The sequence below is a fragment of the Mustela nigripes genome, unplaced genomic scaffold (assembly GCF_022355385.1).
Source record: "Mustela nigripes isolate SB6536 unplaced genomic scaffold, MUSNIG.SB6536 HiC_scaffold_191, whole genome shotgun sequence".
NCBI classification, from domain to species: Eukaryota; Metazoa; Chordata; class Mammalia; order Carnivora; family Mustelidae; genus Mustela; species Mustela nigripes.
In genome coordinates this window covers 50,362-63,843 of record NW_026739602.1, presented here as the reverse complement: position 1 = coordinate 63,843, position 13,482 = coordinate 50,362, and the positions used below count along the sequence as shown (strand labels likewise).

General features: G+C 47.0%; 1 protein-coding gene across 1 annotated transcript in view; it reads right to left on the bottom strand.

Annotated features, from left to right (window-relative positions):
* Positions 1 to 4,244: 4,244 nt before the first annotated feature.
* The window catches only part of LOC132008541 (mitogen-activated protein kinase 1-like), a 40,158-nt gene continuing 30,920 nt past the window's right edge, over positions 4,245 to 13,482 (bottom strand). The window contains exon 6 of the mRNA XM_059387173.1: positions 4,245 to 8,238. The gene's annotated coding sequence lies outside the window, so the exon portion shown is untranslated. The remainder of the gene's footprint in view (positions 8,239 to 13,482) is intronic.

Below are 13,482 nucleotides of genomic sequence, written 5' to 3'. Positions count from 1 at the left end.
AGGGCATCTTCCACACCATGTTTTCTAACTGTAATAATTGCCCTTCTCCAACTGCCAGACTAACACAAAGTATTAAACCTCTTGGTACCTGTCAACTTCTTTTTAGAAATCCCTGTGTACCAGGAGTGCTACCTGAATCTGGGGGGCAGTGGGACCGACAGCCCAAGTGGTGGGGTGCTTCATGGAAGGGGCTTCATCTCTCTGCTCTGGGGCCTTGGGCCTGTGCTCCAACACTGCCAATTCACCCTCAAGGCTGTGGAGGGCAGAGCCCAGAAGGGTGTGGGGTCAGATGGAGGCAGGGACGTGGTACAGAAGACCAGGGCTGAGGGGGTACCCTTGGGGGCCCCTGATGAAGCCTCCAGACCCAGACACAGATACCTGTTACCTCCAAGGAAAAACAAAACACAAAGCCAGACCAGGAAAAGACAAAGAAAGGAAAGGGGAGGGAGAGAGCTCTTGTGGAAGCTGCTGTAGGCATGGGACACACCTTTCCTCCAGAGTCCTGGGGGCCACTAGGAGGCAGTGACTGCCATCCCAATCTCACCAGCAGACTGACGCCCCCATGGCCTTGGCTGAAGGCCCTCTGCCACTTGGCAGTGGAGCTGAGTTTAGGACTCGACCTGCCAGGGGCCCCTCAGGAGGTGGGGTGCATGTCTGCTTCCCCTTCAGGAGCTACTCCATGTGCGGTGGGTGGGGGATGGGGGGAGACCTGTGTTCTCCCATCCCAGGTGAGGCATGCAACCTTGATGAGGGCATGTTCTTATATCAAGATAGGAGCTTGCACAGGCACACCAACTCGTCTGCAGCATGTGGGAAACATGCACAACACGGGGTCTAAGGGGGTGCCAGGGCCGGCTTGGTGGGCTCCCTACAGCCCCAGGTCAGTGCAGCTGCACTCCACTCCACACTTGTGGGAGAGAATCAGCCATCAAATAGCATCTCCAGTGTTTGCCGGGCATGCCCGTCTCATGGCCACAGCTGAGAAAGGAGGACGTCTGCCTCGTTCTTGCACACTGAACTGAATTAAATTGGACAGAATTCAACCAGGGCCAGCCCCGCCCCTCCTGTGTGGCAACCCAGTTGAGGGTCCGGGGAGTGGCCGCAGAATGAATGCACAGGCCCCCTCTGCCTTCATCTGTGAGGAAAAAAAGGCAGGACAGGTCAAAGCATCCTGTTTCCTCGTCTGCCATGACATCATCTGCCTTTTTCATCCTTCTTTCAGTAAAATACTTGGTCTCATCTGCTCATCACTGACAGTAGCAACGTCTTTTTGGAGGATGAACTGAGAGCCTGGGCACTCCTGTGACTTCTCCTGGTCCTGAGTTCCCTGCTGGGGACCATCCTGGCCTCCTGGGGGCCCGAGTTGCACACACTGTCCCCATGGTACCATCCAGTTCTAATGTGCCTCCATTTCATGCTCAAAAACACTTGGGGCTAATGCAGCTGCCTTTGCACACTTTATAATCTAGCAGGACGGTGCCTCTCATTCCTGTTCTCTTTTAAGCACTTATTAAGTCTGTAGTTTTAACTATTCATTTAATGCCTGTCTTCCCTGCCACAGATGGTGCCACGAGGGCAGCTCTGCGAGCTTTGCCTCCTGCTGCCTTACAAGCTCATCTTTCTTACCTACTGCCCCATCCAACCTCATCTGTCCTTCTCCACTGGTCTGCATTTCTCTGCACTTTCAAACCAGGGGGACCTCGCCACACCTACTCGCGGGTTCCTCCTGCCAGGGACTCCCAAGCTGCTGGCCCACTGGGCAAGTGCTAACAGTCACGTGGGGTCCTGTTCCACCTCTTCAATGATGCCCTTCCGTGGCACTTGCTCTGCTCTCCAGTGCCTCTGAGTGTTCTTTGATTCCTCTCTGGTGTAAGCGTGATGCCACCCCTGGGAGGCGCTGGGCTGTCCCACCCTTGCTTATTCACAGCAGGCAGATTTTACGGATTTCATGAAAGGGCTCTGGTGATTAAAATATTTAAAAATCACTGCTGTGTGGGATGTGTGCACACAGCAAAGACTTTCAAAAGCAATTAAAAACGCAATTCCTTGCAAGAAGTCAACCTTGGCTCCTTGGAGCGGCTCCTGCCTCCCCTTCCTGGGCCTTGCACTAGTGCGGTCCGGTCCTCCTTCCCTGGCAGCTGGCGCCATCATGGAAAGCCTACATCTTCTAGCCTCTAGAGTCTGCTGGCTCCCCAAGAACAGGATATTTTAGTGTGGAAGTCACTTTGGGAAGGAAGCAAAGGCACTCTCTAGAGTTTAGAAGGGGAATAAAAAGGGGGCCTGGATTTCTGGGAGTGGTCAAGAGGGCCACCGGTCCCTGACTCTCCAAGGTGGTTTCTGCCAGCTTGGTGACACTTTGTGAGTAGAAGGCCAGCTCATGTGCCCACACCACCAGTCTGCAGCAGACATCCTGCGAGTGCCGGGGCCTGGAAGCCTTGGCCCTGGCGTCCCATGTGCTCCAGGTCACTGCACATCCCCTCGCCCCTTCTCCCACCACAGATGTGCCCTCCCAGTCCTCCCACCATTTCCACAGCTGACAATAGGCTTTGTTACCTCTTGGTCTTACTAAATACGGCACAAGGGCTTCCCTGCTCCTCTGACCAAGAAATTAAAAAGGAAAAGCATCTCTACACCCAAGAGGTGAGGGGACTTGCGCTCCATTCCCTCCCACACTTCCCCCAGCCTCCTTGGGCCTGTCTTGCCCTGGCACTGCACAACAGACTTACGGGCATCACCTCAGCCAGGCCTCCAGGGACACACATTCCTCTCATTTCAGCTTCTCATACTGGCTCTTTCTTATTCTCAAGAGACCCTGTTTCCCACTTCGCCTAAAAAACACCTGTCATGGGGCACAACCTCATTCCACATCCTCCTCTCTACCTTTTCTTCAAAGGACCTTTGTCTTCAGCTTTCCTTGGTGCCAGACTCCGAGAGAGCGAGCCCCCTGTGCCACGTCCACCTTGACATCCCCACCCCCCACCCCGTTCCCTGGCCCTCAGCCCTGTGAGGCCCAGTAACACTGTCCCCTCTCTGGGTTGGTCTCCTCAGATTCAAATGTGGTTAAGCCCATCGTTGATGAAAACCTTCCCTTGACTGCTTCCCCGTGGACACCCCCAATCTCTGTCCTTCCTCCCAATCTCTGTCCTTCCTCCACACTTGGGGCTTCAGGGAGGTCTGCACCTGCCTCTACCTGCTGTTACCCCGTGACCTGGGCTTGGCTTCTGCTCTCCCAAGAGAAGAGCAGTGTGGTCACTGGTCAACTCTGAACATTCTGGTTCTGATTAAATACAGAGAACCAACCAAGATCTGAGTCTATACTGCCAACTGGAATGGCTGCACCACTGCCAAGACAAGGAGCTCATCATAGTTAATGTGTAAAAAGAAGATTATTAATTCCTTGTGCTGAAGGAAGATGATCATTACAATTGATTTCCACAGCATTTGGGAGACAATAGTGTTGATCTCTCAAAGGGAAAGTTAATGCAATAATTCCATGAATGTTTCAAATACCGATCAATTTAGGTGAGATCAGTTCATTTCCCTGAAAAAATGTTCACACGGTCCTCCCCACTCAGATGAATAGAAAGCAGGTAGTTAACAGATGTCTTAGTGCTACCTTACAACAAATAAATAAAAACAAATAAATATATAAAGCATTTTGAAAGATCTACTATTTACTTTCTTTTGAGGTACTGAGCTAGAAACTTAAAATGTATTTGTATAATCTTTATGACATACCAAGTTCCACTTTCCAGTCGAAGGTCTGAGTGTACAACAGGCTGAAGCAGAGAACAGCACAATGGCCCAAAGCCAGCTGCAGTTATCAGCAGATGGTGGGTTTTGAACCCACATGTATGGGCCCAAAGTTTGTGCTCTTTCTATACCACCAAACCAAAACATTGTCCAGTATTTCTGTTCTGTAAGTCATTGCACGATGCCCAGTATTGAGAAGGACCAAATGTCCAAGAGTCCCTAATACATTCTTGCTATCTTGGTCTGAAAAAAGAGGCGGCCAAGGACACCTGCCTCGGCAGCAGTGGTGCTGAAGTTTAGGAAGATGAGAAGAGACGCACATGGGCACCGTGTCTGAATTCCCAGCACTGCCTTCTTCCCCATTCTACAGCCAAGCATCTGAAGAACAATCTGGAAAACCTGATGGAGCACTAAAATCCCACTGGCCTTCAGAGTACCAGCATATGGTTCTATCACTGGTTATTATAAGCAAAGTCAAATTACAAACACACTCATTTGGGAAGCACTGTAATAAAGGATTAGACGACTTCTTATGTTCACATATGAAATTCCAATTAAGCTATACATGCGCAGTACTATGTTATTTTGGTAACACAGGGACACAATTTAATGATTCTAATTTTTTTTTGTAGTTTTTTTTTTTTACAAGTCAGGTGCCATAAACATTCAAATAATCCATCTTTTAAAAAGTACGTTTACAACATCAAAAGAATTAAGATGAAATATAAACCTTTCTACTTACAATTTTTATACAGATTAACCAAATCACAAATACCACAAATAAATGTTAAACTGTAACAATATAATGAATAAACATTCAGATTCTTAATAAAATCTTCCTTTAACATTTGTTTTTAACTTACCATTATACTAAATAATCTATGCAGAGTTTTGGGGTACAATACCAAGAAGGCACCAACAGTACAAAGCAGATACAAAGCAGTTTCAGAACTTTCTCGAGTGCTCTACACGGATGAACGGCACAAAAAAGGCAACAAGCTTTAGGTAAACCTGGTGCAACCCTAGAGAATTCCCTCTGGATTCCCAGTCATTTCCGATCCATGATGCCGAACTGGCTTACAGTGAGAGAGACCACAGATCTACTGTTACATGCTTCTCATCTGCACTATACGAGTATCATATTTCAAACACCAGCATGACAATTTTAAAGCACAAATGCTTTAAAAATGTATAAGCAAAAAGGATTGCTCAGATTTTCAAAACCACTACATTTACAAAAATATTTCCCTTAAACTTGGGATTGCTCCAAAACATTTACAAATATAAAAGTATTATGGAAGGACCCAAAGCATGTGTGCATATGTGTGTATTAACATACTGTTACCATACTATATAAAAGTTACCAATTTAAAAACCGTATTAACATATAAGCAAATAAAGGTCAAATAGTCTCCTCTAAATGGTTTGAACGTTATGTGGCATGCGGTGTGGGCAGCATACATGTGTGACTCTTTACTTAGACACAACCAGTGATGAGCCACGTGTGGCTCCAAAAGCCAGCAGGACCCTGCACACCCATCACCTATGCCTGCAGCAGCAGGACAGACTGTGAAGACACCACGCACTGTGTACTGCACACAAACACAATGGTATTCTTCTACCCATGCTTCAAAATGGTCTGCGTGTCTCCCTCAGCTTTGAAGACTTGTGTCAGCACAGAGTCGTCATGAGTTCTCTCAAATCCATTCCACTGGCTTCGTTAGGTATTTTGTTTCACACTAAATGAAAAGACTGGAATGTTTCAATAGGAGTTTTTTGCTTACTTTTTAGACACCAAAAAAGCCATTAGTCTGAAAGCTTATCTGAGCATACTAAAAATGGAGGCATTCAGTATCACCAATAAGGAATCTGGATGATCTAAGCAGTAAATTTTTAGAGATGGAAGAAGATTCCAAATGACAAGCCTATCACACATAATAGCTAGTACTTTTCACAGGTACCTTGATTATGACAATTCTCTGACCTGTTAAACCAAGTTTGGCATGATTAATAAGAAGCACACAACTTATGACTACAGTGATTCTAGAATGCAGTTAGTGGTTTCATGCCAATCTGACTCCACAGTACCAGCGAGGGGGATGGAACAGCCTGCAGTCCCCAGGTATTTAGTAACCAAGGCTATGGCTTTCTATTTAGAGGACTGCAGATTAACCTCATAATACTAACATTCCATTTAAAAAGGACAAAGAAATAAGAGTAAGAAAACTGTCAATGCTTCTTTGAAAATGAAAACTGACTCACCAATATATCAAGTAACAGTCAAACCTCTATCCTATCAATGCCGTGCAGACCTTTACATGGCAGCTCTGAGCACGGAGATGAAAATCACGTACTTTAGGGCAAGAATCTAGATGTGGTTCTGATCTCTGAGGCTGCGTCAGCCGTCCTTTGTTCACCTGTGAGGTGTGAACATCAGCACCCTGGCCGGTTGGTGTGGGCCAAGTGATACTGGGCAGTCCTTCCCAGCACTCAGATGGTGCCCAGCAGCATTTCTGGGGCACACGAGAACCAGAGAATGCAACCTGACGTTTGGGCGTCTTCACCATAGTTTGACATATTATTTTAGACCTATGATTTGAGTAAAGGAACATGTCAGAGAGTTGATTCTCTGCTATGCAAAGGGAAACCAGAAATGCCCTCTAAATCATTTTATATAAACCAGTGTTGGGGCAGCTCCCTGGGTGGAAAGAGGAGGCCCCCAAGCATTTCTGCTCCAAGCACAGAGTGGAGCGGACTGTCCATTTGGACACGCTGATCCAGAGGAAATCGACACTGAATATTAACATGAATATGAAGATCGAAGATGTACATTTATTTTCATGAATTACAAGTGCATTTCTGTTCATATTAGCAGGCAGTCTTTATATAACCCATTCTCCATTGCTGTCAAAAACCAAACGAGAAAAAAAGGACAGCTGAGAAATGAAAAGCTAAAAATAGAATTAGTTTTCCTAAGTGATCTGCTGGATAGCATTTCCGTGGGACACAAACTCAGAGGTAACAATAAATTTTTCGTTTCAATCATAGGCATGTGGCACTTGGACAGTCATCTCTGCACAGAAAGCTGTAACAGTCATGCGAGGGTACAGTAATTATTGAACAAGGCAAATTTCTCACCACAGAGAGCAGTGGGGGAGTAAAGAGGAGGCACCGCACTGGGACAGAACACCAAGTCAACGCCACAGTATGCAGTGGCAGGAACAAATACTTAAAGAGATCAGGATAATATGGGCTAGAGCTCCAAACATGACTTAGTGCTAGCTTTTTCTCATGGTCTTAGCTCAGCTGTATCAGAAACATTGGAGAGTACTTGATGACAGAACAGTGCTTCATGTCATGAGCTCATGAAGGCTTTATTACAAATTGTTATATCGTAGGTTGAAAAATGAACTTGAGATGCTGACATGCTGGAGGAGGAAAAAGAATTGTACACTTTCTTATTTAAAGACGCAGGGCTCCTCTCTGCTAAATCCTGAGGCATTGGACGTGGCTACACTGAACGTGGCACGCCGTGTGAAGGAACTTGGGGGCATGTGTACCCCTGCGTGTGCAGCTCTGCCCTGTGACATCCAGCTGGCCTGCGGGCTGCTTCTCCACACGCCTTCCTTAGTGCCCTGCTCCAGTGTCCATCTCTCACTAAATCCCGAGTGCAGCTGCCACTTTCAATCTTTCTGTGTAAGCCTTGCAAACAGTACTGCAGATAACACATCTGGGTGAGTGTTTTACCTCTATGAATAGTGTGAGAAACCACAGTAAATCTAGACAGTGAAGTTGCTGGGTGCAGTACTTCTTTCTTTTATTTAGAAAAATGAGTTTTCTAAAAGCTGGGCAAACAGCACAAACCTTAAATATGCTAGTGACTAACATGATATGAGGAAAGACACGGGCAAGTGCCCCCAAAGGTTCCCGAGATGGGAGCACCTGCTGCAGGCTGCAAAGACATCCCAGGTGTTTCCACATGCTCCTGCTCCGGGGAAACGCTGATGGTGAAAAGGTGAAGTGCAAACAAAGGGCTGTCACTGACTTAAAGTGCCCTAGGTAGTAGCCTTCCCTATCATAAAGTGAGAGGCCAGTGACGAGAGCCAATTTGGAAAGAACTATCTCTGGTGTGACTGCATGGGTCAGCAGGGCGGCACATAAGGATTCAGGAGAGGGAGGAACCACTGCATCTTTCAAACCAGAAAGCGATTAGTGACTAAAGCAACGGTAAGCAGTAGGTGCACTGAAAGTACATACTGCCACAGGTCACCAGTGGGTGACACACACAGGGATGCCAGGAACAGTTCTCTGGACTGAAGGAATTCTTTGAAAGCATAAAAGCCACAACTACCAGAAACCGCCCCTCCGAACGGCTCAAAGGAGTCAAGGTGGGTAAGCCGAGACGGGCTGGAGACAGGACCGGGGTCAAGAACTGGGAAGAACAACACCGATGTCTGAGCATGTCCAGTCCTCTGAGCCCTTGTCCTATTGAAAAACAAACAAACAAACAAGCCTATGAGTTAAGAATGACCCACATTAAAACAACATTAGCAGCAATATTAGGAAAATGGAGAAGTGAAAAGAATGTACCAACATTACGAAAACTGGAAAAATGGGAAGCAGAGGGGGAAGGTCATTTCACCTGGAACCACGAGGGCGCGCGCATCACAGGGCAGCTCTGAAGGACTGGGCTCGGCCTCCAGTCTGCAGGCGCCTCTCCCTGGGCACCTCAGAGGAGGTTCCCTATTTCTGTGAAATAGGGAACACACGCACTCATGCACACTTGCAGCTTGGCAGACTTCAGTGTTCCTCAGGTGCCTTTTATTAACTACGGTATCCACCACTCCAATGGTCAAAACCAGGATCTGAAGGTCTTTGTAAAGAACACAGGGGGGGGGGGGGGGGGGTCCTTGGGTGGCTCAGGTCATGGTACCAGTGTCCTGGGATCAAGTTGCACATTGGGCTCCCTGCTCAGTGGGAACCCTGCTTCTCCCTCTCCCATTTTCCCTGCTTATGTTCCCTCTCTCGCTGTGTCTCTCTGTCAAATAAATAAATAAAAATCTTTATAAAAAAAAAGAAAAAGAAAAAGAAGGAACATACATTTGGGAGGTCCCTGGGTGGCTTAGTCAGTTAAGCGTCTGACTTAGGCTCAGGTGGTGATCTTGGGATCCTGGGACTGAGCCCCAGGTCAGGCTCCCTGTCAGCAGGGAGTCTGCTTCTCCCTGTCCCTCAGCCCCTCCCTCTGATTGTAGTCTCTTGCTCACGCTCTCTCGCAAATAAATAAAATCTCGGGGGAAAAAACCCCACACATTTGGGGAGCCTGCATGGCTCAGTTGGTTGAGTGTCCAACTCTTGATTTTGGCTCACGATCTCAGGGTTATGAGATCAAGCCCCACATCGGGCTCCATGCTAGGCATGGAGCCTGCTTAAGACTCTTTCCTTCTCCCTCTCTCCGTGCCCTTCTGAAACACACACACACACACACACACACACACACGCAAAACATTCATCTGTGACCTCTTTTTCTTCTTTCTTTTTCAATCTCTACACCCAATGTGGGACTCAAACCTGCACCCTGAGATCAAGAGTCACACGCTCCACTGACTGAACCAGCCAGGCACTCCTGCTACCTCCCCTTCTTACCAGGTCTCTTTCCCTCTCTGGATGTCCAGTTAGGACAGAATCAACCACACAGTGCCAAGCGTGTTGTTGTAACAGTCAAGTTCCCTACAACTGCAACAAAGCAGGACAAGCAAAATGAAGTACTGGCTGGAAGTGTGAGGTTGGTGGGCTTGGATTCTGGTGAGGCAGGGAGCCATGGCATGGTTCCCAGGAGCAGCAGATAGTTCTGATCACGTAGGTCTGGGGTGATCTGACAGCTGTGGCCCCACCAGTCCTGAAGGACAGCTCCCTGAGAGACAGCAGGTGGCATCCTGCAGACAAGTCTTCACTCATTCTCTAGACTTGACAGGACCCACCTGCAAGAGGTCTACTAGAAGTGTCACACCATCAAAGTACAAGAAGCACACCTTCCCCCCTTCATTATGGTAATATCTCTATTTTACATGAAGAGATTATATTACAAATCAAATCTACTCTAACCCTTTATAGGCTAATAGTTTTCAAGGGTGAGCATCAGAATCCTCTGCAGAGCTTGTTAAAACACAGACTGTTGGGGGGCAAGGCACAGATGGATCACACTTCTGAGAACCACTGCCTAAGGCATCCATATGTAATGAATTAGGTTCATCCAGAGGTTTCCATTGGTTTTGCATCACACTGTGGAGAAGTGAAACACTACTACTCCAATCACGTTGTGTTCTTGGCTCTGATGAGGAAGTCTGCTTGAGATGGCTGGAGGGTAACGTAAGTGTGTCAAAATGCAAACAAAATAGATCTTCCCTTTGGAGAGACCCTTACTGTTGTGAAATGTCTGCTAGTATGATCTAGCAGAATGTCACTTTGGTATTTCACAATGCACTTTCAGGCAAAATGGGAGTTCATCTACCACTCAGGAGTCAGGGCAGGAAGAATGATTGTTATAACCCAACTCTCTGACAAGGAGATGGACTCAGAGATGGGAAATGACCTCCCTCTAGAGATACGCTCTTCTGAACTACAGCCAAATCTACTGTCTGGGAGAAATTAATCGGTCTGAGAAAATTCACCAACAGGCAGAAGAGGAAGGAAGTTAGGCACCTACCTTCACCAGCCTCTAGCAAGAGGAGGCTTGTCACAAAGTTAACCACAGACATATTTTTTAACTTTTCACTGGACACATTATCTAAAACTGACCCACTTAAACGAAATATAATGAACACCCCCAATCATTTCAGACCACTGAGGGCATCAGTAAAGCCTGTGCTGAGTCAAGGAGGGGACACGTGGGGCTTTTCCTGGAGTAGGCTTTGCTATCCCCTCCCGCAAAGGTGTCCCCATGGCTGTACTCTGAGGTCCTGTGTGGGCACGTTTTCTAGTTCTTTCCTATGTGGCTGGGCAGTCAACATCACCTTTCTTTTTTTTTTTATTTTATTTTTATTTATTTATTTGTCAGAGAGAGGGGTAGAGTGAGCACAAGCACAAGCAGACAGAGTGGCAGGCAGAGTCAGAGGGAGAAGCAGGCTCCTTGCTCTGCAAGGAGCCCGATGTGGGACTCGATCCCAGGATGCTGGGATCATGACCTGAGCCGAAGGCAGCTGCCCAACCAACTGAGCCACCCAGGCGTCCCAACATCACCTTTCTTTAAAGTCCCTGTAGGTTCCAGCACCTGTACCTCCCTGACACTCCAGTTTGTAGCATCTAATCTCACTGTTGCAGGCTGGGAACTCAGTAACATTGTGGTATAGTATTGTGAATGAGCTCCTCAGCCTTTTCCAGAGCACAGAACTACTACTCCAAGGCAGCATACTGAACTTAGAAGAAAATGGGATTTCCGAGACCAAAGACCCAGAGCTGCCTAACTTTGCCAACAGTGTATAATCTTCAGCAAAATGCTTAAACACGTGCAATCTTCAGTTTCCTCAGTCATAAACATGGGCTGTATACTGACTTCAGTCAATGTTGCTGTGAGCAACAAAATAAAATGTTTGTGAAAGAACCTGGCCCAGAATTTAATGAGTGCCCCCAGCTCCACCTTCCTCTGGATTTACTTTTATTTTCTAATGACTAAATTATAAGCCAATCTAGATGTTGGGACCTCCTTGGAAATGCATTAAGAAAGAAGTAAGATAGACTGACAGGCAGATGGAAGAACAGATGAACAGATATGGGAGGAAAACGGGTTTCTATTGTAAAACTCAACTTTTCAAAATAGTTAAAAATTGTAATTTAAGAAACACTGGGTAACTAGATCTATAGAGATGATCATTTTGTGATGTATAAAAATCAAATCAGGGGCGCCTGGATAGCTCAGTGGGTTAAGCCTCTGCCTTTGGCTCAGGTCATGATCTCAGGGGTCTGGAATCGAGCCCTGCATCAGGCTCTCTGCTCAACGGGGAGCCTGCTTGCCCACCTCTCTCTCTGCCTGCTTCTCTGCCTACTTGTGATCTCTGTCAAATAAATGAATGAAAATCTTAAAAAAAAAAAAAAAATCAAATCATTATGCTGTATACCTGAAGCTAATATGTCAATTATGATTCAGTAACAAAAAGTTGGGGGAAAAAAGTCAGGCTATAATCATGTACCGTGGCGAAAGTGAACTAAACACAGAGTGACTGTCTTTGCCACCCCTTCCCTGGTAACAAGCCCTAATCCTGGACTCTCATAAAGTGGGGTGGACACTGGCAGCCACTGTGGTCTCCGTCAGGAGACATCAGGCCAGCAGTTGCGCCCTGAAGCCCTAGCAGCACATTTGCCTTTGTCTCGTTCTCCCGTGGCAGCTACACTGCCCTCCTCCTCCAGCAGCTGCACCAGTAGTCCCAAGGGTACCTTGCTCTCTGGGTCACCCAACATCCTTAGTGCCCTAGAATCACCTTCCTGATGCTTCAGAAACTGAAGAGGCCTATGAGAGAGAGGCGGGCTCCTTGGTAAGCCTGGGCTTCAGCTTCCCATGCAGACCTGACTCCCCAGCCCCACACTGCCAAGCACCAACCTCCTTCCTGGCATTCTCTCTCACACTAAAAATATGTGTGGCAGTTCTGTTTGTCTTTGTCCCCTACTAAACCGTGTGCTCCTTCGGGGCCAGGTTTAGGTTTGCTCTGCTCCCTAGAGAGTCTAACATGTGCCTGTCCCAGAAGAAGTATGCAGTATGTGTGAGCTTATCAAGAAAAAGATGGAGAAAAACAGAGGCCACCAACGGACTTCAGGAAAATGAGCTGTTAAAAGGATTGTGAAGAAAGAAAAGCAACCGAAGTAGCTCGGCTCAATATTCTAGGCCAGGGGTCAGAAAACCTGTACTTGTAAAGGGCCAGATAAAACTTTATTTCCAAAACCCTGATGCAGCTGATCTGACCTTGTGCAGACACAGGGAAACAAGCTCTGGGAGAGACAGGACCCTTTCCACTGTGAGCACCAAAGCAAAGGGACCAGGATGGAGAACCCAAGGAGACTCAAGTAGTCAAAGCGGTTGGGTCCTGGGGTCTGACTTTTTGTCAGTGAGTGACCCTGTATATCATTATACATAAATACTTTAATAGACTCTAACATCATGGGGTATGAAAGGATAAATGAATCCAAGCCTTGCTAGACTCTGTCCTCCTCAGCCTCTTCCTCATCCCAAAGGGCTTATTTATCAGCTTGTTCCTAATGTCCTACAAGCTGGTGCTTCTTCCACACTTCACTTTGAGTTTGTCTTTTAGGACATGTCTAGTGTCAGGTGCTAGGGTCAGTAAATCTGGAGTCTTTCAGACTTTGCATTTCCTCCACTCTGCCGAACACCACTTCTCGCCTCCACAGCCCTCGTCCAAGCCTCTAGCCCTCTGGTCTGGAAGCTCACAGATTCATTTTGAGCTCTTCTCCCACCCAGTCTTCTCCTCCAACCCTTCATGCTTAGATACCAGACTTCTTTTTTTTTTAAGATTTTATTTATTTATTTGACAGACAGATCACAAGTGGGCAGAGAGGCAGGCAAAGACAGAGAGAGGCGGGGAAGCAGGCTCCCCGCTGAGCAGAGAGCCTGATTCGGGGCTCGATCCCAGGACCCTGGGATCATGACCTGAGTTAAAGGCAGAGGCTTTAATCCACTGAGCCACCCAGGCACCCTAAAGTCACCAGACTTCTGAAAACCCCATT